Source organism: Haliotis cracherodii, unplaced genomic scaffold (assembly GCF_022045235.1).
Source record: "Haliotis cracherodii isolate W230 unplaced genomic scaffold, xgHalCrac1.p SCAF_12, whole genome shotgun sequence".
Taxonomy (NCBI): domain Eukaryota; kingdom Metazoa; phylum Mollusca; class Gastropoda; order Lepetellida; family Haliotidae; genus Haliotis; species Haliotis cracherodii.
The window spans coordinates 23,048,382-23,064,793 of NW_027266267.1; positions in this window are offsets into that span (position 1 = coordinate 23,048,382).

Here is a 16,412-nt window from a genome sequence, read left to right on the forward strand (position 1 = left end):
TAATTACCTTTATCTACATCCACGCCCAAAACATCATAGACATCCCCACCTTCATCTACAACCTCGACCTCATATAAATCCTCACCTTCATATACATCCTCACCCTCATTAACACCCTCGACCATAGATTAATCCTCACCCCCATTAACACCTTCACCTTATATAAATCCACACCCTCATATACATCCCCATCCTCACCCTCATTTACACCCTCAACCTCATCTACGTTAGTTCTTTCATCTACTTCCTCTCCCTCATCTATATCCTTTTCTGACCCCTTGCACACTGAACAATCACACCTCATCAACAACGTTAACCATGGTTCCATTCTCATCTACACCCTCACCTACAACTTTGCCCACATCTACATTCTCCCCTCAACCACATCCTCACACTCATCTCCACCATCACCAGCATCTACATCCTCATCCCAGTAGAAACCCTCACCTTTACCTACATCCTCACTTCATCTACACCCTCAACTACACCCTCACTATCAGCCTTTTAGTGTAGACTTTAGACATGTAAAACACAAATCTCTGAAGAGAGTTGCAGATATTCTGTGCATGAAAATCTAATTATGTGGTAGCCATTTAAATATTAACAGCAAGAACAACAGAAAGATAGGTTAAAAATGATGAAAAACGCCCGCACGTTAATAATAGATGTTTGTTTCTCAGGACCAGTCACTTCTCACTCGAAACCGTCAATGTGTGATTTTGCATCAAAATGTATATATGAAATGAAGATTATGCAATCAATTTAATGAGACTGTCCAACACAATGTTGGTGGATGCCGAACTTTGGCACAAACACAGTATCTTAAACTACATGATGGTGTAGCTCGATAATTTTATTACTGTCTTCGCCATGCTTGTGGTTTTGACACAAAGGTCCACCCATGGTACGACCCGGTATATGTTGAGGGCATCATGGAAAATGATAAATACAAAATTTTATGGAATAGGCCCATTTACAGCCTCAGGTGTATCTAGGCCAACAAACCTGGCCCTGTCCTTTTTCATAAATCCAATGAAATCATTTATATTATTGAATTTTTTGTCCCCTTTGGCACCTGTGTGATTGACAAGATTGAGGAAAAATATGCGGACCTTGCTTTTGAAATGTTGTGCTTGCATCCCAAGTTCCAAGTTGTCCGACTCCCCATTGTTCTCGAAGAAGAAGAAGAAAGATCTTGTCAGACAATAGATTCCACAACCCTCGCTCTTCCCTCAATCGCTTATATGTATCAGTTATTATGCGAGGCGTGGTTTGATTAACGTGGAGGCTCTTCATGACAGAATTGTATAGTGCACTTTTGCACACATATAATTGTCTGATGATCCTCTTGTGAAGCATGCCAAGACTCATGGTGAAAACAAGGCAGTCCACAGTTTCAATTAAACAAGGATGTGAGACATCACCTCAATGTCAATGTTGATTTTGTAGAAGGTTTTTTCTTTGCTGTTTAGGACCAGTCACTTCCCAGTCGAAACCGTCAATGTGTGATTTTGCATCACTGTCCAGCACATTGTTGGTGGATGCCGAGCTTTGGCAGAAACACAGTATCTTAAGCAACAGGATTGAGTGGCTCGACCGTCTTCTTATTACCGTCTTCGCCATGCTTGTGTTGTTTGACACAAAGGTCCATCCATAGTACGACGTCAAGGGCGTCATGGAAAATGATATATACCAAATTGTGGGGAATAGCCCCATATACAGCCTCAGACCTATCAAGACCAACAAACCTGATCTTGTCCTTTTTGATAAAGCCATTGAACTCATTTATATCATCGAATTTTATTTCCCCTTTGACATAAATGTTATTAACAAAACCTGGAAAATCATGGCAAATATGGACCTCGCAGACCCAAGTACAAAGTTGTCTGACTCCCCATTGTTCTCGGTGCTTTAGTTTTGGGACTCCCAATCTGTTATCAGACATTGGGAGATTGCCCGGGAATGCTGCCAGCAGTACAGCCCTTCTGACTATCTGGGTAATGCAGAAGGCTGCAGTGTTCACATTCTCCAACACTTTCTGGGTGGGTTCAACAAGGCAGCGCTTCCTGGGAGAAGTCCAATGCGCTGTCTGGGCTGCGGGCAGAGGGAGCAAGGGCCATGAGTTTATGATGAACCTCACCAACCTGACTGCCAGGATCATCGTTGTTGCATATATGTATTTATTTTGTTATTTTTGTAACTCCATACACTAGGTGAATGCTCACAGTGCTAGATTAAGAAAAGTCTCAAATGGAATGCCTTCAGACGGCACAGAAATAGTTCTGGTTCTGAGGGGAGATGGTTCGATGGATCTGCAGGATTGGACTGCAACTGGCCTTAATCCAAACCTTGCCAGTTTTGTCCATGTTATACAAAGGGGATGTTTCTCAGCAGAACGGGGGCACGTAGGTGGTTGATATACCTGAATAAAGCTAGAAAAGTAAGGACTGACGGGTTGTAGCTGTGGTATGCGGGCTATTTGTGAAAATAATGCAGTCCTACGGCCCGCGAGCTTTTCCTGTGCTGGAGTGCATTATTTTCATGGATAGCCATAGGAGAAGGTCTATATCTGACTTATAAACCGACTGATATGAAGATGCTTTTTGTTTACGTGACATAACTTTTATTCTGAAATTCGAAAGTTCTCAGTCAAAGAGCACAGCTCGAACGCAACCGTTTCGCGTGATCACGCATGTGGTGCGCATGCAGTGCGTGCTTTATGCTATGACTTGAAATCACATGTGTTCAGCTGCTTTCAATTTTGAAGCAACTTGCACAATGGAGGGGAGCAAAGAAGACTGTCTTTTTATAACTCTTTCAGGGAAGAAGACCATTGTAAAAGTACCAGTGATGATGAATTTGTGTTTAGATTCAGAGATCCGTTGACCAAAGAGGACAGTGAAAAGAATATTTGAAACGTGTGTACCAAAAACGACGAAATCGAAAAATGACTGGGTCGTAGGTATATTTAAGAGGTAGCAGGCAGAACGCGGTGCTCGAAGTATTTCAGATAATCTTGATATCCCAGGAGATTGCTTGCGGACTGATTTGACTGAACTAAAAGCATCGGATTTGAACCTGGCATTGAGGTCAATGGTGGGAAGTATCCGGCCCAAACATTGTATGAAATCTTTGCAGCGTTTCAGTCCTAACCACGCCACATGAAACAGAGTCTGAATATGTTCAAGGACGATGCATTTTCAGAAAGCCGGAAGTGTCTGGATACTGCGATGAGGGAACGTTCATCGGAGGGGCTTGGTGACACTAAAAAGAAGTAGACTGAAATAATTTCTTCTGAGGAAGAAGAGCTACTCTGGAAAACGGGGGCTTTGGGGGACAAAACTTCAAGACAGTTTCTTCATACTATAATGTATTTTACAGGTATTTTTTTCTGATTCAAAAAGTTAATGTTGACTAACTGAAATCTCATTAAAATCTGCAAAATATCTCAAATTTAGGTGGAGTAAAGTCTCTTTTTAAAGTTTAATTTTGTAAAAATAAATTTTGTAACTACATTAATTTTAAAACTGTCTTAAAACGAGAATTTGAAATTTAATGTTTCGATTGTGTAGATTTGTATGCCGACACGTATGCAGAATTTGTACGGATTTATTTGTACGCAAATAACTGGACCCCACAAGAATCACAGTGGTCCAAAGAACCTCTTGTATTCGGAGGACGTATCAAAAACTAACCCAGGTGGACTGAAGAACAGAAGACAAGTTCCGAAGCAGGTGCGAGCGTACGAGAACGTCCTAGATCCGGATAGATGCTTTGTGCGTCTCTATCGGAAGTACAAGTCTGTATGGTGAGTACAATGCTCCTGTCGATAATATATATTAATTTAGGCATGAAACAAGATCTAGAACTTGAAGCAGTGCCTTGATTGTCAATTTGCACCGTCATGTGATTTTCCCTGGGAACGGAACAATATGATAGTCGTTTACGTTGTGAATTTTTCAATTTTGTTTAATGTTCTGCAAATGAATGTGCTATCAAAACCAGTTTTAAACATTTCCATTGTTTATATTTTAGCCCCAAGAACGCAAAGGGAGACGTTTCCTACTTCACACCAAGGCAAACTCCGAAGGATGAGATCTGGTTTGTTGACAAACCGGGTTGGCCACAACACCTTGCAGGCAACCATCAAACGTCTTTTCACAGGATGTTGTATCCAGGGTAAAAGTAACCACTCACTCAGGGCAAGAGCCGCCACCAGACTGTATCAAAAGGGTGTGGAAGAGCAGATGATTTCCGAAATAACTGGTACGTTTTGATATTATTATATAACGCATCAGATATAAAATTCGAACTTTTGCAGTTCTTACAAAAACGTGACCACTATAGGCTGTAGTCGCAGTACGTGAGCTTGGGTTAGATTGCCTTTCTTATTTACCTCAGAGAAACCATCAGGGGTTTTTTTTAATAAAAAAAATTGTTTCAGGGCACTGAAGTGAAGCCGTGCGGTCGTACAAGCGTACATTTGATCAACAGAAGCCGGCAGTGTCCAGGCTTCACTATTGTCAAAGATATGCATGAAATAATAGTGACAAAGTTTGCTGTTGCATCTTCGCAGAGCTTGGCAAGTAAGTCAGAATTCAGTGCTTGTAAATGCACATATCAACTGCACATGTGAAATCTCATGACCAAAGATAAGAGTTCTCACTTGTTTGACAGAACTGTAAACTGAATGCAAGGAAATACTTTGGAATGATAAAGACGTCAATGCTATCTGGTACAGCACATTCTGTCTTAATACTCTCATAATGATATCTTATGTAGCAACACATTTGTTAATTTCATTATGGCTTGGTCATAAAAGGAGTCTTACCCTCAACACATACTGCGCCACCACGACGTCTCTCCACACAGCGAGTGTTTGATTTACAGTCCGCGAGGGAGCACGCTCCTGCTGAAAACTAAGACGAACATATCCTGAAACAACTTCAAGTACTGCTGGTGTCTTTGGTGTGATGTTAAGGAAGGTGATGTTTGTGAGGAACAGGTTTTCTACTTAATCATCTGCTCATTTAATACCTCCTGATTGTAATGAAGGGGTCCTTACATAACGCACCTTGCACTCACATATGGCAGTAGAAAAGCTGAAGCAGTTTTTCTCACAAACTTGTGAATGTAATGTGTACTGACATGGCTGAATGTCATGCTTTGGCTGAGATGACCTTCCATATAATAATCAAAAGGATCCCTCGTCAAACTAAATGATAAAATAGAATGAATAGTTCTGCTCCAATGTGGTGTGATGGATGTTGGAGGACAGCATAACCCAAATGTACCATTCCTTACCAATTTCATGAAAAACAATGATAACAAAGATGCAGGAGCAAACTTTGATTTTGATGATTTAAAAAAAAACTTACTTGGTCTTTATTCTTTGGGAATCTTGCATCCTTGTGAGAAAGATAGCACGATAGTCTATCGATGTTGTATGTAAAACTCATACAGGAGCCTCTGTGAATACATTTAATATTGCATAGCTTGATTCCAGTAGCATACACCACATCGTTGTCTGTTGACTGTCCATAAGGAAGGTACAAGTAAACGAGGAGCAGAACTAGCAGTACCATCCTCTCAACCATTCTAAGGTGGACGTATATTACAGTCTCAGTATGTACCAGGACTCTTTGGACGACTCTAATCAGTTGAGAGCACGACGCAGCTACCTTCTACCTTCTCACAATATATCACAGGATGGTTCATTAGAAAGCCTCAAGGCAAACTATATCATTAAGACAAGACACAACTCTGCAAGTCGACACGAGCACGTATCCATAAGAGCATCCCTTTTGCATATATTACATATAATGTTCAAGTTATGATAGCGTTTTCCAGGAGGGTAGAAGTTCGTTATTGATGAAGTGTGTTTCCAATACAAATTGGAATATATATTATTAAAGAACTTGATCAATCAACTACAACATCAAACAAGGATATCTCTATCATTCAAACTCCATTATCTTGGAGGAGAGAGTTGACATAATTGACTATGGTAAAATGAACATGATGCGTTTATAAATTCAAGAGATCAATACAGTGGCATTCTCATTGTATTGTCAAATGTTTTTTGTAGCATTATTATTCGTGTACAACCGTGATTAAACGATTAAAGTTTAGATAACGTTAGAAACAAACTTGCAGCTCATTATGTAGAATTCCTCACCTGTTATTCACACGAATGATACGTATCTAGCTTTGTGTTCATCTCACAATCAGATAGTGGCAGAGAGTCGATCGCATGATGTATTTTTACTACAGCAATGCTTCAAACTAGGGTATATCATCAGCAGAATGCCATGTTTGTTTGTTCCAGCTTTATGACTGTGGTCTGTACATAATGGACCGGATGGACCAAACAGTTCAATGGTTGATATCATGACGAATAATCTACGCAATTTGAATACCTTGATATGCATTAACCAGGTCAGCGAGCCTGACCACCCTTGAGCCTACCCAAAGCTCTAACGACAAGCATTGTTTGCTGAATACCAACTGCAAAACGTATAATGCAGAGCCATTAATTACACTTTTTCGTATATCGATGTGAAAACTTATTCATTAGTATATGATTAGATTGTGTAACTGTTGTACATGTGGTAACACCATAAAACATTGATGAGTTCAGCGTGGAATTCCATCAATTGCCTCTCTACAGTGAGGTCTGCGACGGTGTAAAGGTTGTAACATGATTCAAATTTTACAGGCATACATGATAAAAATAAACAGAGAGACGTTCAATGTTTTAAACAAGAGGAATCAAATATCCTGACAACAATATGTAGCAAACGATTCGACAAGAGTTATGTTAAAGCATCCTCCAGATTTTCTACCAGATATTTAATGAAAGACAAACACATTTGTTGCAGCGGACCTATTCTTAATGAGTTACTGAGTGAGTAAGTATGGTTTTACGCCGCTTTTTGCAATATAACGGCTTCACACAATGTTACCATGCGGGGAATCGAACCCAAGACATTACTGCCCTTCAAATGTTGCAATTTGTTATGTCAGTTGAGGGGAAACAGTCAAACTGTTAAGCATTAACCCAAATTCTTTTGTAAGTTTGTTTTCCGGGTTGTTTGTTTTCATTTCTAGTGTATCCCAATATGACGTGAGGTGAGGTGAAATTGGGTTTGATGTCGCGTCCAAGATTACTGCACTTATATAGCAACGTAAATGCACGTGTGCGTGTGTGGCTGCTTGTATCAGTCCAGACTGATGCCGATTTATATTGCTAGCCCACAGAGATACCATGCCAAAGTTTAACATGACTATCCCACTCAGACACAGTATACTGATTCCGAGCCGAATGGTCCTTGTTTTAGCCCCTTAATGCCGAACGCCAGACAGGGTATTCAGAAATATAGAAGAAGCAGGTCTGTTGATGCGGAGAACGAGTTTGCGTTCCAAGAATGTAAAGTGCTTGAAGATGAAGCACAAGTAATTTTCACTGTCCTCTGTTATCACAAAAGAAATGTATTTGTCAGCATATGAGTACTCCACTCTTTTGTTTGTCATTACATGGCAAGCATGTTAAACCCTTCTAATGATGAGATGATCTTTGATATAGCAAAGTACCGAAAGGAATTGCAGTTTATGGTTACTACTTTTATTGATGTATTGAATGTTAGAAGTGATTATTTTAATACTCATGCAGTCACACCTTAAATTTGTTGTGAATTTGTTACAAATGCATAGCTTGGCAGAACCCAAATTAAACACTTCACCTGTGTCTAGATAAGAACACGGTACAACAAGCACCCACGTAACCTGATGCCTCAAGAGAAGTCTCACGATGAAATATCTGTATTTTCTACTGGAAGGCGAAATCTATATTTTGTGTCAGCGCGTTGATTTACTCCCAGCTATGTTATTTTTAAAAAGTGGGGTATTTGGTCAAGGTCTCATGTGTTTCATTGTGATTTTTATGCATATCATGTGCTTTGACCCAGGCTTCATCATTGACCTAAGCTTCGTCTTCAACAGTTTCCCCTGTGCTGTGTTTTACATGTCACATTCATGTTGTTTCTGTCTCCACAGCTGCTAACTCCGTTTCTACTCAGGGGAACAGATGCACGCTCAGTGAGAGGTATGTTATCTTGTCACTCCACCATTATTCCATTATTCACATTGTTACAACAAACGCTTATTCGTTGACTTCCAACAAACATCCATCCACAGAAATCTATGCTATTCCCCCACGAACCGCAACTAACGTGAGATACTCGTGAGAGGTATGTTATCTTGTCACACTCCACCAGGGTCATTATTCACATTGTTACAACAATCACTCATTCGTTGACTTGTAAACATCCATCTACAGAAACCTATGCTATTCCCCCACGAATAGCAATTGACGTGAGATGCTCATGAAAAACGAAAAACCTGGCCTACTTTGAAGGTAGAGTCCTCTGAAACTGAGTTTTGACCATTTCGGAAGTAAGATAACTGTTGGAGTAAAGTGTAAACACAGGTCCGAGGCGGTTCTCAACTTGTCAAAATCATGATGCGCATAGAGCACTGATCATAATTCGTGGAAATCTTGAATATAGTTTTATCTTTTGACCGACCTACTACAACACCAAGCAAGTGCTGAGTGTCACATATCTTCTTTTAACATTAAGTATCGACTGTATGACGAACTATTAAGAACGCATACAGTATCTATGCTAACTGGGCTGATGGGCATGTTTATTATAAGAAGTGATCGAGTTTCTGTATTCACCGTGAAAAAAGTTGTTTAGTGTTGTGTATTTAGATGCGTTGAATATTTTGATCATGGTAAAATGAATACGTTTCAGCGGCTCCTTCTCCAACGTGGTTTGTGCCTGTTTCTGATCTCATTGAGAGTCCCGGTGGCAAGATGCCACTGAGGGATGGCGATGGAACAGACCTGTTTTGTGGACTAGGACCATCCCGGCTAACAGTTTTCAGGCCTGTTGTAAAACATAATTGTAGTAACATTATTTCTCAATTGCAGGTCAATGTTTGTGACAGGAGTCTGTGTTCATTTTCGTTCTGAAAAATGAATACTGTTGGCATTACCTGTCGGGATCAAGGTAGCAACCATGCACCTGAGTCCACAAAATTAATTTTGTATTTTATTGATACTGTTATATTCATTTGGACCACATATGACAACTTATGACAAATAAGAAATTTTTCAAAATTCGGTATGGCTGCCAAAAGGGCAGATAAGAGCATAAGACAAGAATATATTGATTTTCTATACTATGACTTTGAAACAACATATCAGCATTGTACAATCGATACTGGTCATTGTAAATATAGTTATTTTAAAATACCTACCGCCAATGACTGAGGAAAACGACTTTATATCTTCTCGCAATTTCAATAACATTTAGATGTCTTTACTGTGATTTGTAACCCGAATTGGCCAATTAGTATCCAGTTTTCACCAAATTAATGGAAGAAAAGGTTATTAATATTATACTATGTCATATCTGGTTCCATATGTAACTATTGATATCAAGTAAAATATTGTTTATGAATAAATGTTCATCCAAAGAAAAATGATGACACATTTCCATGTGGCCCAAAAGATCACGAATACACCCATCACAAACACTGACCTTTTTTAATTAACCTGCAAACTATCCTGAGACCTTACCCGATCATGACGAATGTCAGACCTTCCGAATACTGGGTTTGCTACGTTGTGCATTATATTTACTGATGCGAGCTCTGTGTTTCCTTCCAAGTTGGAGTGCCTTCGTATGTTTCACTATCGTAAATATCAACATGAGTATGAATAAAAATGTATTATGCTTGAACAGGCCCATATGTCAAAGCGAGACGGTACTCTTGAACGAACGTTCTCAGTTACACACACACAATAGTTTATAACTTCATGAGAATTTTACAACTGTACAGTGATATTGCATGTGGAGATGGTGTCTAAAACTACATCAGAATATAACGAGTGCAGAGTGTCACGGCATGTACAAATAGTGTATAAAACTACATCAGAAAATATTACAACTGTTCAGTGTCACAGCATACACAAACGGGGTATAAAACTACATCAGAAAATGACAACTGCAGAGTGACATGGCTTGTACAAACGGGGTATAAAACTATATCAGAAAATATTACAACTGTTGAGTGTCATGGCATGTACAAACGGGATATAAAACTATATCAGAAAATGACAACTGTTGAGTGTCACGGCATGTACAAACGGGATATAAAAGAACATCTGGAATATTGCAACTGTATAGTGACAGGGCATGTACAAACGGGGTTTCAAACTACTTCGGGAATATTACAACCGTAGAGTGACTAGGCATGTACAAACATAGTATAAAACTACATCAGAAAATATTACGACTGTTAAAAGACACGGCATGTACAAACGGGGTATAAAACTACATTGGGAATATTGCAACTGTAGAGTGACACGGTATGTACAACCTGTTATAAAACCACATCCGAAAATTTCACAACTGTTGAGTGACGTGGCATGTATAGACGGGGTATAAAAGAACATCAGGAATATAACAACTGTAGAGTGACACGGCATGTACAAACCGGGTATAAAACTATATGAGAAACTATTACAACTGTTGATTGACACTGTATGTACACATGGGGTATAAAACTACATCAGACATACTACAACTGAAGGGTGACACGGCATTAATAAACGGGGTATAAAACTACATCAGACATACTACAACTGATGGGTGACACTGCATTAATAAACGGGGTATAAAACTACATCAGACATACTACAACTGAAGGGTGACACTGCATTTATAAACGGGGTATAAAACTACATCAGACATACTACAACTGATGGGTGACACTGCATTAATAAACGGGGTATAAAACTACATCAGACATACTACAACTGATGGGTGACACGGCATTAATAAACGGGGTATAAAACTACATCAGACATACTACAACTGATGGGTGACACTGCATTAATAAACGGGGTATAAAACTACATCAGACATACTACAACTGATGGGTGACACGGCATTAATAAACGGGGTATAAAACTACATCAGACATACTACAACTGATGGGTGACACGGCATTAATAAACGGGGTATAAAACTACATTAGAAAATAGTACAACTGTAGAGCGACACGGTGTGTACAAACGGGGTTTAAAGCTACATGAGAAAATATTACAACTGTTGATTAACACGGTAGGTACGAATTGGGTAAAAAACTACTTCGGGAATATTACAACTGTTGAGTGACACAGCATGTACAAACGGGGTATAAAATAACATCAGGAATATTACAACTGTAGAGTGACACGGTATGTACAAACGGGGTATAAAAGAACATCACGAATATTACAAATGTAGAGTGACACGGCAGGTACAAACGGGGTATAAAAGAACATCAGGAATATTACAACTGTAGAGTGACACGGTATGTACACATGGGGTATAAAACTACATCGTGAATATTTCAACTGTAGAGTGACACAGCATGTACAAACGGGGTATAAAAGAACATCAGGAATATTACAACTGTAGAGTGACACGGCAGGTACACATGGGGTATAAAACTACATCACGAATATTACAACTTTTGAGTGACACGGCATGTACACATGGGGTATAAAACTACATCACGAATATTACAACTGTAGAGTGACACGGTATGTACAACCTGTTATAAAACCACACCCGAGAATTTCACAACTGTTGAGTGACGTGGCATGTATAGACGGGGTATAAAAGAACATCAGGAATATTACAACTGTTGAGTGACACGGTATGTACACATGGGGTATAAAACTACCTCAGACACACTACAACTGAAGGCTGACACTGCATGTATAAACGGGAATAAAACTACATCGAAAAATATTAAAACTGTTGAGTTACAAACAGGCTATAAAAGTTCAAAAGGACGAATACAGCTGCACATTGATACAGTATGTACAAACAGGGTATAAAACTGTTTCCTAATGCAAACCGTATTCCTAATGATATTCAAATGTCATTGTGTCATATATAGATATGTCTTATCTACTTTTCATTTCCGGGCTTCTTTTTTTTTAAGAAATCTTATCTGTGCTGTTGTGGTTTCAGATACCACGTGTCATTCAGTTGGAAATCAATGGATAATGGACATGATATGATTGCAGTAAACCATATTCGTTACAAACTTAATCGGTGGCAATTATAAACATACCAAATTACCCTTAAATCTACGAATCATTATTAGACTTGAACCAGTGTGCCAAGTTACCACCTGGTGTATGTCTTACACTGATAGTGGAGCATTTAAACGTTAATGTCAGCTGGAAATATTAAGTACTTAAGGGCTTTCAAAAGACAGTTTGAAGGAAGAGTGGCTCCAGATTCTGCTGAGGTGTTGGCCAAAGTCATGTATAAATTGCATAACTAATTCAAAGGTTTTACATTGATTTCTAAATTGTGAATATGAACAATTAAAAAACGGACATAAATATATCAGTGAAAATTTAAATTAATTATGTTTACCGGAACTTGTGAGAACTGTCGAGAGCTGATGAGGAATGGCGAGAACTCCATATGATTTCAGTTGTTTATCATACATATAAACGTGTTCCTGATGTTTAACCTACAGTACCAATATGGTGTCATTCCGTGTGTATAACCGATGCGCACAATCTTGATACTCACTTGACAGGAGCATTATTTGTTTCGTTCAGATGTTGTCAATGTATTTATACATGACACCTTTTTGAATTTCTACCTTTCAGCTCTGTGGGTGACAGCACTGCTTATTGCATTTTCCTGTTTTGAAAGTCATGTACCTTTTCGATGTCAAGCACAATCTAATTGGTATGGGCGGGAATAGGTGATATTGCAACTAGAATAAGGAACATTGCAACTGTATTGTGATGTTTACCGCTCACATCGGGTCCAACATATTATCGTAATTAGAACAGTATTATCTGCATGCCAATGTGCTTCTCTTACCGACAACTTTTTTTATGTCTCAACTGATCTGATGCTGTCGTTTAAGATCTCACCAGACATTTAGCATTAGGTTCGATTTAAAGGATGGTAATTTTTATCGCTTAAAGAAACACATTCTTTACAGCCTTAAGTGCTTCCCATTATTAGCATATCCAATAACTCGTCAACCTAAAATAAAATATGAAACATGAACCAGAGCTCCAGGCTGTCACCTTGTAAATCTATTACTGCTACCAACCTGTACATCATATAATCACAGGCGCCTTCTCAACACACTGCACATTAACTCGATGCAGTGGTCGTTCAGAAAACCTCTCCTTGAAAAACTATTGTTATTATTATTATTATTATTATTATTATTATTATTATTATTATTATTATTATTATAGGCACTCGTGAAGAGCAACCTCCTCGTGGTGAGTGCTGGGTAACGCTAATAGCTCTTCCCCCGTGTGGAACCGGGGCAGAATATTTCCACAGCCTCCCATTGCTGGTCGTATGAGGCGACTAAAATGGGCAACCTGTTTGCCGTGGGTTGCGCCCCTGTGTCGGCGGAGGACGGGATTCTGGTGGTTAAGGGCACTGGTTCCAGGAATAGCGTTCCTTTGCCCAATACACCACTTTGACCCTCACTTAGCCTAGACGGGTGGTAGAATGGGCCCGGTTCTATCAATCGGCTGGTCACACCATGCCCTGTGTATGAACCATGTTCATATTAAAATATTGCAATTTATGTGAATGTTGGGTATGTGTATATGTTATGTATATGTATGATATCAACTTGCCTAGAGTCCCATGCCAGAAGGCGGTGGCTCATGGGTCAATCTGGTACTATCAACCTCTGAGTTCTGTCTGTCTCCAATTTACTGTCATGGGCCGAACCAGCCTGGCATTATATTTGGTAGACAAATTCAGCTATTCATATTGTTTTTACTGGAGTATACCACCTCTGTATCCCTGATGTTTGCATGTTGGAGATCCGGTGCAATAAAACATCGCTTTTTTGGCACTCCATGGTGGGTGGGGAACAGGGGTGTTGAATTATTTTCTTTAATCATGGCTCAGCAATACCCTGGTTCAAACCGTTCCAAACGACGACATGTTGATCTAGATGAAACCGATAATTCATCTCCTGTTTTAGATTCATGGGCCCGATTTATTGTCATAGAAGCAGATGACAAAAAACCAATCAAACTTAATCCCTTTGCCATTTCCAAGGCTGTATCTGGAATTTGTGGAGAAGTTAAGTATGTGACGCGTCTTCGCAGTGGCTCTCTTCTTGTTGAGTGTACACAGAGACAGCAATCTCTCAACCTGCTATCTTTAACTACATTTGCAAATATTGAGGTTGCTGTGTCCGTGCACAAAACTTTGAATTCTTGCCGAGGCATTGTTTGAGACAGAGCTCGTTGCCTGTCCGACATTTCGGAGCAAGACATTACAGAAGAGTTAAAAACACAAGGTGTGACTGCAGTGAAGCGTTTCACTATGAAATCTAGAGACGGTGACATTATCCCGTCCAATACATATCTGTTTACCTTTGCACTTTCAACAATGCCTAAGTCTATCAAAGCTGGTTATCTGAACATCAGAGTGGAGGTGTATGTCCCAAATCCACTTCGATGTTTCAAGTGCCAAAAGTTTGGTCACGGCTCTAAATATTGTAACCACTATGCGATATGTCCACGTTGCTGCGGTGGATATGAGAACACTGATTGTGATGCAGAGATAAAATGTGCAAATTGTAAAGGACAACATCTGGCTTCTTCACGGTCATGTTCTGTGTGGCAAACCCAATCGCAAATTCTGAAGGTCAAACATGAAAATAACATATCATTTCATGAGGCAAAGAAGCTTGTTGAGAATAAATTTCCTCCAACGTCACAAAATAAAACATATTCTGCAGCTGTTGCTCGTCATGTTACACAAACCTCATCAATCTCTGTTCAGACAGAGTTGTCCTGGGTAAAGTCAGTTCAACCTGTCAGCATAACTTCTAAAACATCTTCCACCCAAACTGTGCATCTCTCTGAACCAGACATTACAGTGTCTGCTGCTGAAGTGCTTGTCACTAAGGACTCGGATGCTGTAGAACCAGACATTCAACCTTTGACCAGGAAAGAAAGGAAAAAACTTCTTAAAAAACAGGCAACCAGGAACTCCTCATCTTCAGAGATAGTTGTTCATAACTCCTTTGATGCTCTTGACATGGATGTCACCCCATCGTCACAGAGCAGTAGTAGGAGTCCTTCCTCCTCACGTGCACGTGAGCGTTCACCGATTGAGCCACCATGACTCAATCGTACACCTTAATTCAATGGAATTGTAGAGGATTAAGGGATAATTTTAATGATTTACAGCTTTTAATTCAAGATTTGAATCCATCAGCTATGTGTTTACAAGAAACATATCTTAAGAACACAGATAAATGTGATGTCACATAACATAACATGTATAATCTCTTCTCACCTCCTGGGGCAAAAGCCACTGGTGGTTCTTCAATCTTGGTGAGACAGGACATAATCCATAGAGAAATTCCTCTTACCACCAATCTTCAAGCTGTTGCAGTCCGGCTAACATTTCACATCGCCTTCACACTTTGCTCTTTGTATATTCCACCATCTTCTCCGCTTCAGCAGGCTGATCTTCAGTCTTTATTTGACCAACTCCCTCAACCCTGTGTCATCATGGGTGACCTAAATGGACATAACCCTCTGTGGGGCAGTGTTGATACCAACGCTAAGGGCACGGTCCTTGAAGATTTTATAACAAACAATAATTTATGTATATTTAATGATGGTTCAAACACGTACTTACATCCTGCAACAGGAACTTATTCAGCATTGGATCTGTCACTTACAGATGCCAATTTACTGAATGAATTTGACTTGTCAGTTCATGATGACCTGTGTGGAAGTGACCATTTTCCCACATTACTAAAAACTATTCTTCCAACTGATGAGCCACCTTCAACAAGGTGGAATCTTAATTTTTCCTCCTTCGTGACATGATGCAATTGTAGTCCCTATACCAAAACCTGGATGGGACCATACAGATCCATCAAATTACCGTCCCATACCTCTCACTAGCTGCGTTTGCAAAACTATGGAGCGTATGGTGAACAATCGATTAGTTTGGTATTTGGAAACCAATCATCTCATTACAGATATACAATGTGGTTTCCGGAAAAATAGAAGTACCATTGATCATCTTGTGCGTTTAGAATCATTCATAAAAAATTCCATTGTAAATAAACAACATGCTGTATCTATCTTTTTCGATTTAGAAAAAGCTTATGATAGAACTTGGAAGCATGGCATTTTAAAAGATCTTCATGATTTTGGTTTGCGAGGTCGTTTACCTCAGTTTATATCCAGTTTTTTAACCGACAGACAATTTCAAGTCCGTGTGGGTTCAACCCTGTCTGATCATTACAATCAG